Source organism: Panthera leo, chromosome F2 (assembly GCF_018350215.1).
Source record: "Panthera leo isolate Ple1 chromosome F2, P.leo_Ple1_pat1.1, whole genome shotgun sequence".
NCBI lineage: Eukaryota > Metazoa > Chordata > Mammalia > Carnivora > Felidae > Panthera > Panthera leo.
Window position 1 is genome coordinate 41,757,803 of NC_056695.1, and position 14,486 is coordinate 41,772,288.

Genomic DNA, 14,486 nt, shown 5'->3' on the forward strand with positions numbered 1-14,486 from the left:
ATAGAAATTGGTTGCATTTATATACACCAATAATGAAGCAACAGAGAGAGAAATAAAGAATCTGATCCCTTTCACAATTGCACCAAGAATCATAAAGTACCTAGGAATAAACCTAACCAAAGATGTAAAAGATCTGTATGCTGAAAACTATAGAAAGCTTATGAAGGAAATTGAAGAAGATACAAAGAAATGGAAAAATACTCCATGCTCATGGATTGGAAGAATAAATATCATTAAAATGTCAATACTACCCAAAGCAATCTACACATTCAAAGCAATCCCAATAAAAGCTGCACCAGCGTTCTTCTCAAAGCTAGAGCAAGCAGTCCTAAGATTTGTACGGAACCACAAAAGACCCCGAATAGCCAAAGTAATATTGAAGAAGAAAACCAAAGTGGGAGGCATCACAATCCCAGACATTAGCCTCTACTACAAAGCTGTAATCATTAAGACTGTATGGTATTGGCACAAAAATAGATACATAGACTAATGGAATAGAATAGCGACCCCAGAATTGGACCCACAAATGTGTGGCCAACTAATCTTTGACAAAGAAGGAAAGAATATCCAATGGAAAAAAAGGCAGTCTCTTTAACAAATGGTGCTGGGAGAACTGGACAGCAACATTCAGAAGAATGAAACTAGACCACTTTCTTACACTATTCACAAAAATAAACTCAAAATGGATGAAGGACCTGAATGTGAGACAGGAAACCATCAAAACCCTAGAGGAGAAAGCAGGAAGAAACCTCTTTGACCTCAGCTGCAGCAATTTCTTACTCGATACGTCTCCAAAGGCAAGGGAATTAAAAGCAAAAATGAACTATTAGGACGTCATGAAGATAAAAAGCTTCTGCACTGCAAAGGAAACAATCAACAAAATTAAAAGGCAACCAACGGAATGGGAAAAGATATTTGCAAATGACATATTGGATAAAGGGCTAATATCCAAAATCTATAAAGAACTCACCAAACTCCACACTTGAAAAACAAATAATCCAGTGAAGAAATGGGCAGAAGACATGAATAGACACTTTTCTAAAGAAGACATCCAGAAGACATCCAGATGGCCAACAGACACATGAAAAGATGGTCAACATCACTCCTCATCAGGGAAATACAAATCAAAACCACACTGAGATGCCACCTCATGCCGGTCAGAGTGGCTAAAATGAACAAATCAGGAGACTATATAGATGCTGGTGAGGATGTGGAGAAACGGGAACCCTCTTGCACTGTTGGTGGTGTAGCTGCTCTGGAAAACAGTGTGGAGGTTCCTCAAAAAATTTAAAAATAAATCTACCCTATGACCCAGGGAGGGGGGGGGGAAGTTACAGAGAGGGAGGGAGGGAGGCAAACCATAAGAAACTCTTAAATACTGATAACAAACTGAGGGTTGATGGGGGTTGGGGAGAGGGGAAAGTGGGTGATGGGATTGAGGAGGGCACTTGTTGGGAGGAGCACTGGGTGTTGTATGGAAACCAATTTGACAATAAATTATATTTAAAACAAAGTTTAAAAAAATAAATAAATAAATAAATAAAATTTCCCTGTTCAAATGATTGTGTGGCTTGTTTCTCCTGATGGGACACTGAATGACACAGATGGCAAGTGAGACCTAGCCCTAATGGCATTGGCTGGGCCAGAACCCTCCTCTTCCTCTGGACTTTTCAATTAGTAAATCAATACTTTTTTTCTTCATTTGAGCCATTTTGAGTTGGGTTTCCTGCCTCTGGCAAGTTGAAGAATCTCAATTATGTGAGCCATAAAAGGAGAATGAACAGTTAAAAGAACAAGAAATATCTACCTAGATAATAAAAGTCACCTTCTTAGGAGGTAGTATGAGAATTATTTACATTTTCACTGTGTGAAAGAAGAATTTAAATGTTACAGTCAAGGGGTGCCTGGGTGGCTCAGTTGGTTAAGCAACCGACTTGATTTCGGCTCAGGTCATGATCTCACGTTTGTGAGATTGAGCCCCGTGTTGGGCTCTGTCCCCTGCTTCTCTCTCTCTCTCTCTCAAAATAAGTAAATACACTGAAAAAAAAATGTTAAGGTCAATTCTAATTTTATGACCATGATGTAATTTGTCATCTGATGATCAAAGTAGGACCAATGGGTGGAAATTAGAGACAAAAATATCTGTTCATCATGAAGACCTGAAGAAGAACTTTCCAGGAATTCATTGTTCAGAGTGGAATGAACAGCCTCATCCACTGTGAGGGCCTGTCCTTGGAGGTGTTGGGGGATAAGGGGTGATAACCACTGTCAGGTAGGCTATGGAAGAGATTATTGCATTGGGTGGGAAATGCACTTAATGAACTGAAAGATCCCATCCAAATCTAAGATTCAACTTTTAAGTTTGTGGAAATTCTTTAGTCCAAATCCTATTAGACAGTCCTAGTGAAGAGAAAACCAGACAAGGGTAACATTGTACATTATGTGAATCACTTGGGATTGGAGCTTTGGGTCCTGCCAGATGCTATCATCAGATGCAGAGAAAATGGGCCAAGTAGCCAGATAGGGGGTTTAAATACACTTCTCTGCCCTGCTAAGAACATAATGTATTGCGTAAAAAACAGGAAAGCAATTACTGTAAATAAAATCATTCTGAAAATAAGCATATTAAACACTTGGCTTTGATTTGGCTTAAGCATATTTACCTGACTCAGATTGCATAAATGAGTAGGTAACTGAAAAGTGCTCCAAGATCCGGCTTCACCCAAAGTATGGAACATTGAGCTGGGAGACAGCCAACATGCACTTTATTCCTGCTTTTTATAGTGACCCTGGGGCAAGAGAGGGAGGCTTGGAGGGGAAGAAGAAAAAAACTCGGTGTTGCTGAACTTTGGTTTGTCCAAGTACAAGAATCAACAAAACAATAGTTGTACCTACATTACAGAATATGTAAAAGTGAAACAGGAAATGCCTACAAAAATAGAAAACAATGTATTCTTCTATGGACATAATTGATACAGTGACTCAGAAGATTTTTTTAATGCAAAGATTTCTGGTCATAAATTATACTGAAAGCTGCATTATTGGGCCAATATTTCCCAACACCTTCTGAATTAATATAACTTTTAAAAATACCTGATCCCAAACTAGCCAGTTATTAGCATACGATATAAATTGATTTAACATATATGAAAAACACACAGAAAGTGAAACTAAAACCTATAGAAAATCAGTACTCAAAGGTACAAGATATTCAGAAAGCCAAAGGCAACTTTGCATCTGACCTTATACGAAGTAATCCTCTAAACCAAACATTTCAGCAACTCAGACCATTTCCTTTTCACTATCAATAATTTTCATTTTCTTTTCTTTAAGAGGAAAAATAAATGCAACCACAACTCCGTCAGGGTTTTTGTGGAGGCAAACTTGCTTTCAAGTTTAACTATTTGCTTTGTCCTTCTGTTTACTATTGTTCCCTCTATTTATATTTTGAATATCGACTTGAGGAGGAAATCACTGTTAAAACCTAACTCTTACGGATATCCTCATTTCGGGAACTTTTTGCAATTGCCAATTTATTTCTCACACAGGATGAGGAACAACAGGAATTGATTAGGAGCTGAGAAGGGTAGAGACTGCCTCTGGATTGAGCCTTTACAATGTAGCTTCCCTGATTGGTTAAAATCAATTTCTAGATCAGACAGGCTCATCCACATTCAATTCATCCTAATGCTTTATGTACGATTGAGGGGATCATTCTCTGCAGCCCAGACCAATGCAAAAGATCCCACACTCTTGGAGCCTCAGAGGGAGAGGGCTTGGGAAAGCACAATTGCAGATATTCTCCAGAAGCCTAAAGCAATGAGAGGGGTACCAGAGAAAGCATTAGAAGTCAAACTTCTACTAATGGAAGGTTAATTATTGTACAGGCACTTGAAGTTGCCCAATTATAGGAAACACTTTAGAGATGAGACAGTAGAAATGGGGTGGTTAGGAATGAGAACCAAACACCGGGGGGGGGGGGGGGTGGCTCCAGAAAGCCCCAGTGAGAAAGCTGGGGGCTCTGTAACCTGGGTAGAACATTCAAGAGGCTGGTCTCCAGGGACCATCACTACAGGAGCTCTCCTCTGCATTTAGGACAGGGAAAGTACTAGGAACTCTTCGTCATCAACCCCTGGCATGAACCATAGAAGTTTTTGGCCAGGCAGTGGAAGTCATGGAATGGAGAGAATGTGGAGGCAGGGATGGTGAACATGGCCATTTTTGTTGGCCAATCGGAAGCCCGGGAGAACCGGTGGCCACCCATAAGAACATGCCCTGAGAGCAAAGCCAGCTTTCAAGGAAACTAGATTTCTCTGGATTGGGGTGGTGCTCCCATCACACTGGAAAATAAGAACAGAGTCCTGGATGTGAGGGCGATCTGGCTGCGACATCTGTCACCCCATTGATCGCCAGGGTTGATTCGGCTGATCTGGCTGGCTAGGCGGGTGTCCCCTTCCTCCCTCACCGCTCCATGTGCGTCCCTCCCGAAGCTGCGCGCTCGGTCGAAGAGGACGACCTTCCCCGGTAGAGGAGGACTGTTCTTCGGTCAAGGGTATACGAGTAGCTGCGCTCCCCTGCTAGAACCTCCAAACAAGCTCTCAAGGTCCATTTGTAGGAGAACGTAGGGTAGTCAAGCTTCCAAGACTCCAGACACATCCAAATGAGGCACTGCACGTGGCAGTCTGCCTTTCTTTAAAAAAAAAAAAAAAAAAAAAAAAAAAAAAAAAAAAGAACAGAGTCCTCAATGGTACTGAAGACTTTGAGGTCTGTACAGTGGAGAACAGATCTAGTTGAAATCTACCATTAGCAATGGCTTGTTTTAATATGCTTGGAACATGGCTGATTCAGCATGGGTGTATTTTCTAAGGTTTAAAGGAAAAAGACACTTCCTTTCATAGTGCACGGTCCTGGGGAGGGCTTGGTTTGTTGGGAAATGAGGCCCTAGGAAGAAACAGGCTTTTAAGATTCAGGGATTTTCCCTCACCTAGGCCACAACTGTAAATTTTGCTCTTTCCCTCAGGAGAGGCGCTCTAGACCCAGGGAAGGGAGTGACGCAATGCCTGCTCCACAAAGATCCCAACACCACACAGAAAATCCCATTAACACCTTAACAGATGAGCCAAGGGGTGATGGGAGTGGGATGGGGCCTCCAAAGAAGACTGTCTTGTTTTCCTAGTCTCATGTCACAATTGAAAAATTTTCTTCTTGGTAAGTGTTTTAGGTTAAAAGTAACCACCACCTAGGTTTTTCTGCATTTAGTCTAAAAAAAAAATAGTGGAAGTGAGGCCAAAAATCTTATAACTCTCCTAGGAAAGATAGTGTTATAGAAAACTGTAGGTTCCTTTATGTTTTATAATCCTCTCTTTTTCTATGTAAATAATTATACTGGGAACAAATGTAGAATGTTGGCACAGGTGTTTATCATGTTAAGATGGCCTCAGAAAATTCACTTAGATTAGGTAAGTATTTTTCTTGTTTCTGTTCTAACAAGTGTAGCTTGTTTATCAAAACCAAACGAGAAGACACTGCGTGACAGCATTAATCTTGTTTTTCCCAAAAGATTTCAACAGCTGTTAATTTTATGGAGTTACTTAAACACTCTACAGAATGTCGCTTACTCACAAAACTTTGTTTAAGTATGCATATGGACAATTTTAAAAGAAAATGGAAAAAAAAAGGAAGAGACATCTGTATAGAATATATTACAAAATGACATTGACAAGACTATTAATGAGGGATACAATATTAGTTAAAAAGAGTAGGGCACAAAACTCTATATACAGTATAATTTTAATTTTAAATAAAAACTATGTGTTCGATTAAAATCATAGAGACAGAAAGTAGAATGGTGGCTGCCAGGAGCTGGAGGGAGGGAGTTAGTGATTAATGGGCACAGAGTTCCAGTGTGTTGAGGGGAGAAGTGTTTTGGACATGGATGGTGGTAGTATCTGCACAACAGTGTGAATGTACTTAATGCCACTGAACTGCACACTTAAAACTGAGTAAAATGAGGGGTGCCTGGGTGGCTCAGTCGGTTAAGCTTCCGGCTTTGGCTCAGGTCATGATCTCATGATCTGTGAGTTCGAGCCCCGAGTTGGGCTCTGTGCTGACAGCTCAGAGCCTGGAGCTGCTTCGGATTCTGTGTCTCCCCCTGTCTCTACCTCTCCCCCACTCACACTCTGTCTCTCAAAAGTAAATAAACATTAAAGAAAAAATTTAGCAACTGAGCAATATGATAAATTTTGTTATGTGTATTTTGCCATAGTTTTTAAACATTACACATTCAATTTTCAAAACTAGAAGAAAATACAACAAAACACCAGGAGTTGTTACTTCGCGGTGGTGAGATTACAGACAGTTTATTTTCTTTATGCTGTTTTGTATTTTCCAAATTTTCTACAATAAACATTTTTTAAATTAAAAAATAGTTTTAGGGGCACCTGGGTGGCTCAGTCTATTAAGCATCCAACTGTTGACCTCAGTTCAGGTCATGAACGCTTGGTTTGTGAGATTGAGCCCTGAGTCGAGTTCTGAGCTGACAATGCAGAGCCTACTGGAGATTCTCTCTCTTCTGCTCTCTGCCCCTCCCCCACACGCATGCTCAAACTTTCTTCAAATAAACAACCTTAAGAAAAAATTTTTTAAACACCTGTCTTCAAATTCCAGTTTTCTCAGATTTCTCAAATCATCCATTTACTTTTCAACTTCCTCAAGATTTCTCAAGTGCAGCTACTAGGTTTTCTTCTTCTTGGGACACAATCTGTCTGATTTCCCATTAAGATTTTGCAGAATTAGGAAATCACATATTCCAAATATTCCAACAGAGCTCAGTTTTGGTCTATACTCAGAACACCAATATTTAACTCAGAAAGCGCGGCCACTGCACTTACGAGGTTTTCCAGCTGCCCCATAGCCACGGCTCAACTAATTTTCTCTGCATTTTCTCCCTCTGTGGTCTAAGAAGCTGTGGTCGATGAGGTTTCACACCTTTCCCCCGACTGCAGCCAGTTCATTGTTTCATTGTTCAGTGCTCTCTACACCTCTTCCCAATTCGGGGAACACTCAAGATGTAGCCAATGGACACTAATTTGAATTTTTCAATCTGTTAAGAAATTCACTCTGGGGAAGCAGAAGAGACTCCAGATCAGAATATTCCCACTAAGGCATCAGCTGCTCTCACCTGTATAAAACCCTTTATAAACAAGGAGCTATAGGAAATAAAGGACCGCCTCTCACCTTTTAAATGTTTCATAGCAACTGCAGACAAAGGGATTCAGAACCGACCAGAAATCTCTCTCAAACACCTGCAACAGCAGCCTCTTTTCCAGCCCAGCTCTAGAATTCAGGAAACAAAGTAGGTCTGTACACCATCCTCTGCTTCAGTCGAGGGCTTGACTTCAGAAAACAAAGTAGGTCCTGGTAATGTGCGCAGCCCTCAAGATCCCTAACAAGCAACAGGTGAGTCGCCACTTAGCAGGATTTTCCAAAGCACTCCACAGTCATCACATCCTAGGCTTCCCAGTCTGTGACTTTAAGTTCTAGAAATTAGTTCTTTAAGAGCACAGAGACTTCGAAAAGCTTAATTTTCAACTAGGAGTCAACAATAGAGGCAGAAGATGGATTGTGCACAATTATTTAAATGACTATAAACTGCCCAGCTAGCTCAGTCGGTAAAGCATGAGACTCTTAAATGACTATATAGTATTCTACATCTTCTACTGCTGTTGAACATTTAGGTTTTCCCATTTTTTTTCCTTTTACCAATTAATTATCCCGTTATCAATAAGTAGTAATTATGTATTTTCATTGGGAGCTTCCCCTTTTTTTTTTTTAAGTTTTTTTTTTTAATTTGTTTTTAACAGAGAGAGAAACAGACCATGAGCAGGGGAGGGACAGAGAGAAGCGGAGACACAGAATCCAAAGCAGGCTCCAGGCTCCAAGCTGTCAGCACAGAGCCTGACGCGGGACTCGAACTTGTGAACTGCGAGATCATGACCTGAGCCAAAGTCAGGACGCTTAAAAGACTAAGCCACTAGGCGCCCCGGGGAACTTCCCTTCTGTAATGCATCTGTTATCTAAGCTCATGTTGTATATATGTGACTAGTTCAATTTAACATCCCTTTATATTAAAGGCTGTGCTATGTGTTTTGGGGGCAAGATTTACCTAGACTGTTAAAATTGGCTTTCTCTCTGGCATGGGTCGTCGTTTGCAGACCCCGTTGACCTCACTGCCTAGGATGGAAACTAGAACTGCCTTTAAATCATAATTGGTAATTTTTTTCACCTCTAGGCATGCTATTCTGTTCATAGCAACAACAGTAATAGTGATTCCATTAATAACAATAACAGATCATAGCAACTATCACTTGATGTTGCTTCTAATGACAGGCCCTATTCTAAGCACAGTTATTAAGTCAGTTAATTCTTCTGTCAACCTTGTGAGGTAGGTATATTAGTATTGTTGGATAACTTGTAAGGATAGTGACATAGTTTACACATCTAATAATTGGCCAGCCCATGATATGAACCCAGCCAGTTTGGCTCAAAGTCATGCTGCTATGTCTAATCTGAACAGGCTACACAAAGTCAGGGAAGTCTCTGTGGGTATTTGAGGGAACTACTGAAGATTTTTGCAAATGAGCAAAACTGGAAAATTCTTATTCTTACGATAAGCCTCAGCTCAATAACCTCACCTGTCTTTTTTATTTAATTGTTGATTTTCTGGGGCTTCTTCAACACTTTATTTATGTGTGTTTTGCATCCACTGTGTTTACCATAATGTGTCTATTTACCCTACTAAATGTAACATCCTGAGGGAAAGGATCCCAGATTGCTATTTTAGAAACTTTGATAGTCAATCAAACACACTTATTCTTTTATTTATTTATCCACTTATTGGAGGGAATTTAGCTGCTTTTCCATAATCTCCATTATTCTCTACGTCAAATCACCCCAAATCAATCCATGATCTAAGTGGAAACAATGTGCTTGCTAAAGCAAATCAGCCTGAAGGCACATCCTTCCATCCTGCTCTAGACTGAAACCCATCAACTACTTTTATGTAGAAATGAGGTAGCTACTTCTGTGTCCTGTAAATTCATGTCAACTACACAGCACAATGCCTGGCTCATCTATTCACCTGGATGAACCATCATGTAGCTCATTGAGCAAGTACTTTCCACCAGGCACTGTTTTAGGCTCTGGGATTATAGCAGTGATCAAAGCTAAAATCAAAGGTACTGAAGTTCCTGCCCTCATGAAGCTTTTGTTCTAGTATATCACATCCTACAATGCCAGCTAGTATAAATTCTATGATGAAAATGAGGTTGGTGTGACAGATGGAGAGAGGTGGAGAGGGCTCCAGTTTTGAACCCCTGCTAATGTACATAACTGGTACTTCAGAAATTTTGGAATGAATGCATGTTACAGCTCAAGATAGAGATGTAGTCTCCTGTCCTAAGCTAGAACCAACTATTAGGTTATAATTCTATTCTGAAGGCTGAACATTTGCTTACGTAACCTATAGTTTAAAAAATAAAGTTGGCCTCTAGACCAAGAGGAAGCTAGGCCCTGCTGGGAAATATGTCAGTTGGATTCAAGAACTTTTGCTCACTTACTAAATTCAAACAGAATGATAACTTTTAGGATCAAGTTTATATGCATTTTTAAATTAATGAATTGTTGGGGCACCTGGGTGGCTCAGTCGGCTGAGCGTCCAACTTCAGCTCAGGTCATGATCTCACAGTCTGTGAGTTCGAGCCCTGCATCGGGCTCTGTGCTGACAGCTTGAAGCCTGGAGCCTGCTTCGGATTCTGTGTCTCCCTCTCTCTCTCTGCCCCTCCCCTGCTCATGCTCTGTCTCTCTCTGTCTCAAAAAAATAAAATAAAAATAAAAAATAAATGAATTGTTAAGATTTCCCTTTGTGGATTACTGAAGACAGATTTATCTTGCTCTGGCATGACAAAGAGAAAAAAAATTCAGGAGTGAAAAAATTAGGCATGCTGGGAATGGTCATAACTGGGATGTTAGCAAAATGCAGCACAGTCAGGGCTTATTCTTATTTAAAGTCATTCTGTGTCCTAGCCTGTCATCAGATGAGTGGCTTTGAAGTCTGCTGCCCCACTGATTTGTTTGGCTTCCGAGGATGGCCACTAATTAGGATATTATGTATCTAAAGAATGTAGCTCTTTCCAGGCCTTTGTGAGTTCTTAGAACAGTGAACCTTGAAAGGAAAGATTGAGATGGGCTTCCTGGCTTGAAGTTTTGGAGAAAACCCAGCTCCAAAGTGACCACTTTCCCCTGCTGTGCTCTCCCTTTAGCCCCTCCCCCTCTCCATGCCCTGCCTCCCAACAGAACTGCACTCATCTGCTAGTCTAATCTGCTTCTGTTGTCTTAGAGTTGCTTTCTCATGGCTCTTTCTTAGGCTTTTGTGGGACTCATAAAGCCGGGGTTTGTTTTGTTCATTACTTTTATCATCAGCACTTCACACAGTCAGTGCCTGACATATAGTAGGTGCTCAATAATTGCTAATTGAATTAAATGTGATAAAAGTATCCACTTGAACATCCTCTCTCAGGAGAAAGATAAATGTCTCCTGAGCCTGTATACATACATTATTTTCTTGAAGCAAGTGTTGCAAGCTTAAAGGAAGTGCTACAGCTTGTTGACATTTTAATTCATCCAGTGCCAGGGTGCCAAGGAATGCCAGGCTGCTTGTTCCTGCTTAACAGGCCAGCTCTGTGGGTGTGACAGGAGAGGCGGCTCTCCCAGCCTTGTGTTCCAAGTGCCAGAAGGAGAAGCCCATGGCAGGGATTTCCCTTTGCAAGGCATCTGGGCCTCTTCACAGTTCTGTGCTCTGCCTTTGCCAAGCAGGGGCCTTTTCTTGATTTTCGCATATCTGCAAAAGAAGATTCAGCAGGTTTTTCCTTTTCAAAGTGCGCTTTGGAAATGACAAAAGCTATCCTACCCAAAGTGAAGAATGTCTCTGCTACTCATCATTACCTCTTTCCTGATTTCTTACCTCAGCTACTCAAATCCCCCCTCAAACCAGTATAAGAATACTAAGTTTAGGCAGACTTCAAATTGCTTTCCACTGCCTTGCAAAGCTTTGGAAAAGCTTTGCTACTGACTTCCCTTTGGGAACAATTTGGATCTGTTTATTTAAATTTCGAGGACCTGCTTCTCTCTTTTCCGATGAACAGAGAAACCAAAAGCTTGCCTCTTTGTTGAGGCAGAGGGTAAGACTGATCAGTTTGTAGCTTCAAAAAATATGGCACGTTAAAGGGATCAGGGATGTGTATAGAGAAAAATATCATTTTTTTCTGGTGACTGCTAACATTTTAGTCAGTATCCCATTGTAGGCTGTATGACTGAAGAAAAATTCAAGATCTTAGAAATCTCTCCCAGATGTTATGGTGATCAGAATTTAGAAAAAAGGAACTTTGAAAGTTGGTATCAATATTGTTTCTAATGGCAAAAAAAAGAAAGTTGGGAACTGGCTTTTTAATAGGATTTCCTTATAGTAAGGCTTTATAAAGCACGATATGGGTATGGTATGTTTCAGTAAAGGAAATCATGTAATATTAAAAAATACGTGGCCTGGGCATGGAGTAATCTCTTTAAGAGATGCCATCCATGGGATGCCTGGGTGGCTCTGTCGGTTGAGCGTCCAGCTTCGGCTCAGGTCATGATCCCACAGTTCGTGCGTTCGAGCCCAGCCTCGGGCTCTGTGCTGACAGCTCGGAGCCTGGAGCCTAGAGCCTGCTTCTGAGTCTGTGTCTGCCTCTCTCTCTCTCTGCCCCTCCCCTGATTGCACTCTCTCTCTGTCTCTCAAAAATAAATAAATGTTAAAGAAAATGTAAAAAAAAAATTAAAGAGATGTCATCCATAACGTCGACTCTAGGGAAAATCTCTGGTCCTTTAGCTATTGATTATACTGTTGCATATTGTTTCCATGTCACAGATAACAAATATTCTCCAGTTAGCATTGGTAAGAAGACCATCACTGAACTGGATGGTTACAGAAATTCCCACACTGGAGAAGCAAGCAAGTGGGAAGCAGATGGACTTTAGCTTCCTTCAGAACCAGAACTACAGCCCAGCCCATGCTGTTGCAGACTTGCAGCAGGACCTTGTTGGTTTCATATAATCGGTCTGAGTCTTAGTTTCTTCATTTGAGAGCTGAGGTCAGTAATACCTTGCAGAGGGATGCCTGGCTGACTCAGTCGATTGAGCCTCCGACTCTTGGATTCAGCTCAGGTCATGATCCCGGGGTTGTGAGTTCAAGGCCCCTTTCCAGCTCTGGCTGTCGGCATGGAGCCTGCTTGGGATTTCTTTCCCTCTGCCCCTCCTCTGCTCGTGTGCACTCTCTCTCTCTTTCAGATAAGTAAATAAACATTAAAAAAAGAAAATATCTTGCAGAATTTTGGGGTAGACCCTAGAGTTCACAAAGCTTGAATACTCATGCTTGGCATGCAATAAATGTGCAAAACATGTGGCTATCATGATTTGGGAAACTTCTCATAAAAATGCTATAAACATGCATCGGGAGCAAGTTTTTGGCAGTATTTTATACCTGTATTGTGTCAAGATAATTCTCTAGCTCAAAAAAATTAAGTACAGAGATTTTACAGTCTCGTGAAAAGAAATTGCAAAGCAAATGACTTCACATCTTCTATAGAAAAAGAAATTATATATCAGAAATACCCAAACAGAGGACATGAGATTATCAAGGGAGAGTGCAATGGAAAGATAATAAACTTAGCAGTGGAGTTGAGGGTATTTGTAAGACAATGATTAATGTGATGTGTCATAGAGTCTTAGTTTGACAGGGAGGGAAGTAAAAATAGGTTGATAGAAAAGGAGACAGCAGAGGAGTCAGGATCCTGAAAGTCTTGCTGAAATAAAATACAGATATGGTGACGGTAATTGAAATGAAAAGTGATAGTTTGTGATCAGAGTAGGCTATTGAATTTAAGACTTCATAGGTAGAACAATTCTGGGTGATGACAAGGTTTAGGAGGTGGCCAGGGGAAGGATAGCTTAAGTGGCATTGAGGGGACATTCTTTTGAGACCACAGAACCAAGATCTTGAAGCTATCCAGCATAATGGCAGGATTTGGTGTGGAAAGGAAGATTGGGCAAAGTGCCAAAGGCTCCTTGAATGAGGAGGAGGAATGTCTGGAGGTCAGCACTTTGACGTTGACAGGATGTAGTGTAAAGGCTAGTTTAGCATTAGCCTGACTGGGTAAAGGAATTGTGTTATCTGAAACTGACATTGGGGTTCTCTCAACTCCTGGGTATAGTTTGTGGGGTGAAGGAGAATGAATGGCATCTCCTCAGGAAGATTGCCAAGGAAAAGTGGTGTCCTTGTAGGGATGAGCTGGAGTTCGTTTAGCCTAAGGAGGTGGAGGGAAGGACACATTGATGACATGATTATGGATGAGAGACATTTTAACATGCAATGAAGTTGTATAGGGCTCAGGTAAAGGTTACAGAGAGAAAGGAGCAGTAGGAAGTTGATCAATGGCAAGGAAGCTCAGAGCTCTTTGGGCGTTAGAGTAGGCAAAGAGATGACCAGGGCCGTCAGGGAGTGGAAGGGCTCACCTTTTGGCCATTGCTCAAAGATAATAGGAATCTGGTGCTTGGAAGAACTGGTGAGCTGTAAGTGTTCCAAAGACACAAGTTCAGAAGTCCTTCAGTTGATGGGAGAGCCATTAAGACTCAGGTATTTCTGGAAAAAAGCAGCCTTCTCTGGATTGGAGAGAGTAGATTTTCCCAATGAGGGAAGGGTATGGTCCGAGGCACAAGAGGGAGTTTCACACTACCAGGGACCAATGACTAAGTAGTTCAGTGGGGCTGGGACACAGTGTTTGTGGAAGAGTGACTGGTGGGGCCCGCAGGGCCTTACAGCGCCTGCTCAAGTGTTTGTAAGCAGAGATGTGCCGTGACTAGTTACGTGATGCCGGTGGGGACAGTGGCTGAATGCAGACTGTGGTTGGGGGGAGCTCCAGAATGCTGAGGTTCTGACCCTTGCTGCACTGACTCCATCCCACCCTAAATAGGAACAGATTTTTCTGTACATTTTGCTTTTGTCAGGACCTACGTGACCTACGTGAACATGCAGATGTAGTTTGTGATCCTCCCTTCTTGTAAATGGTGATTATTAACTGTACTAAATCTCTTGTAATTTAATCTAAGACCCCAAACTCACTAGAAACCAAATATATGTACGTCATTGAAGCTGCAGTGACCTCACCACCTGAAAATCCTTAAATGAGACATTGTTATTCTTGATTTATGAATTTATTCATGCCTGGACTTCTTTAATTAAAAATCCAGGGGTAAGTAATTCAGAAACAAAAGACAGACTAAATAAATAAAAGGTAACTGAAGTAAAAATCTAACTAGAGAGCCAATGCAGGATTTGAGGCTCCGAAGTGCTATAGGGATCAGTAAACTCACACAGTGACTGTTAGATGTGCTAT

General features: G+C 41.2%; 1 protein-coding gene across 1 annotated transcript in view; it reads right to left on the bottom strand.

Moving 5' to 3' along the window:
- The window catches only part of PLEKHF2 (pleckstrin homology and FYVE domain containing 2), a 68,591-nt gene extending 61,195 nt beyond the window's left edge, over nt 1–7,396 (bottom strand). Inside the window, exon 1 of the mRNA XM_042923179.1 lies at nt 7,237–7,396. The gene's annotated coding sequence lies outside the window, so the exon portion shown is untranslated. The remainder of the gene's footprint in view (nt 1–7,236) is intronic.
- Nucleotides 7,397–14,486: the final 7,090 nt, after the last annotated feature.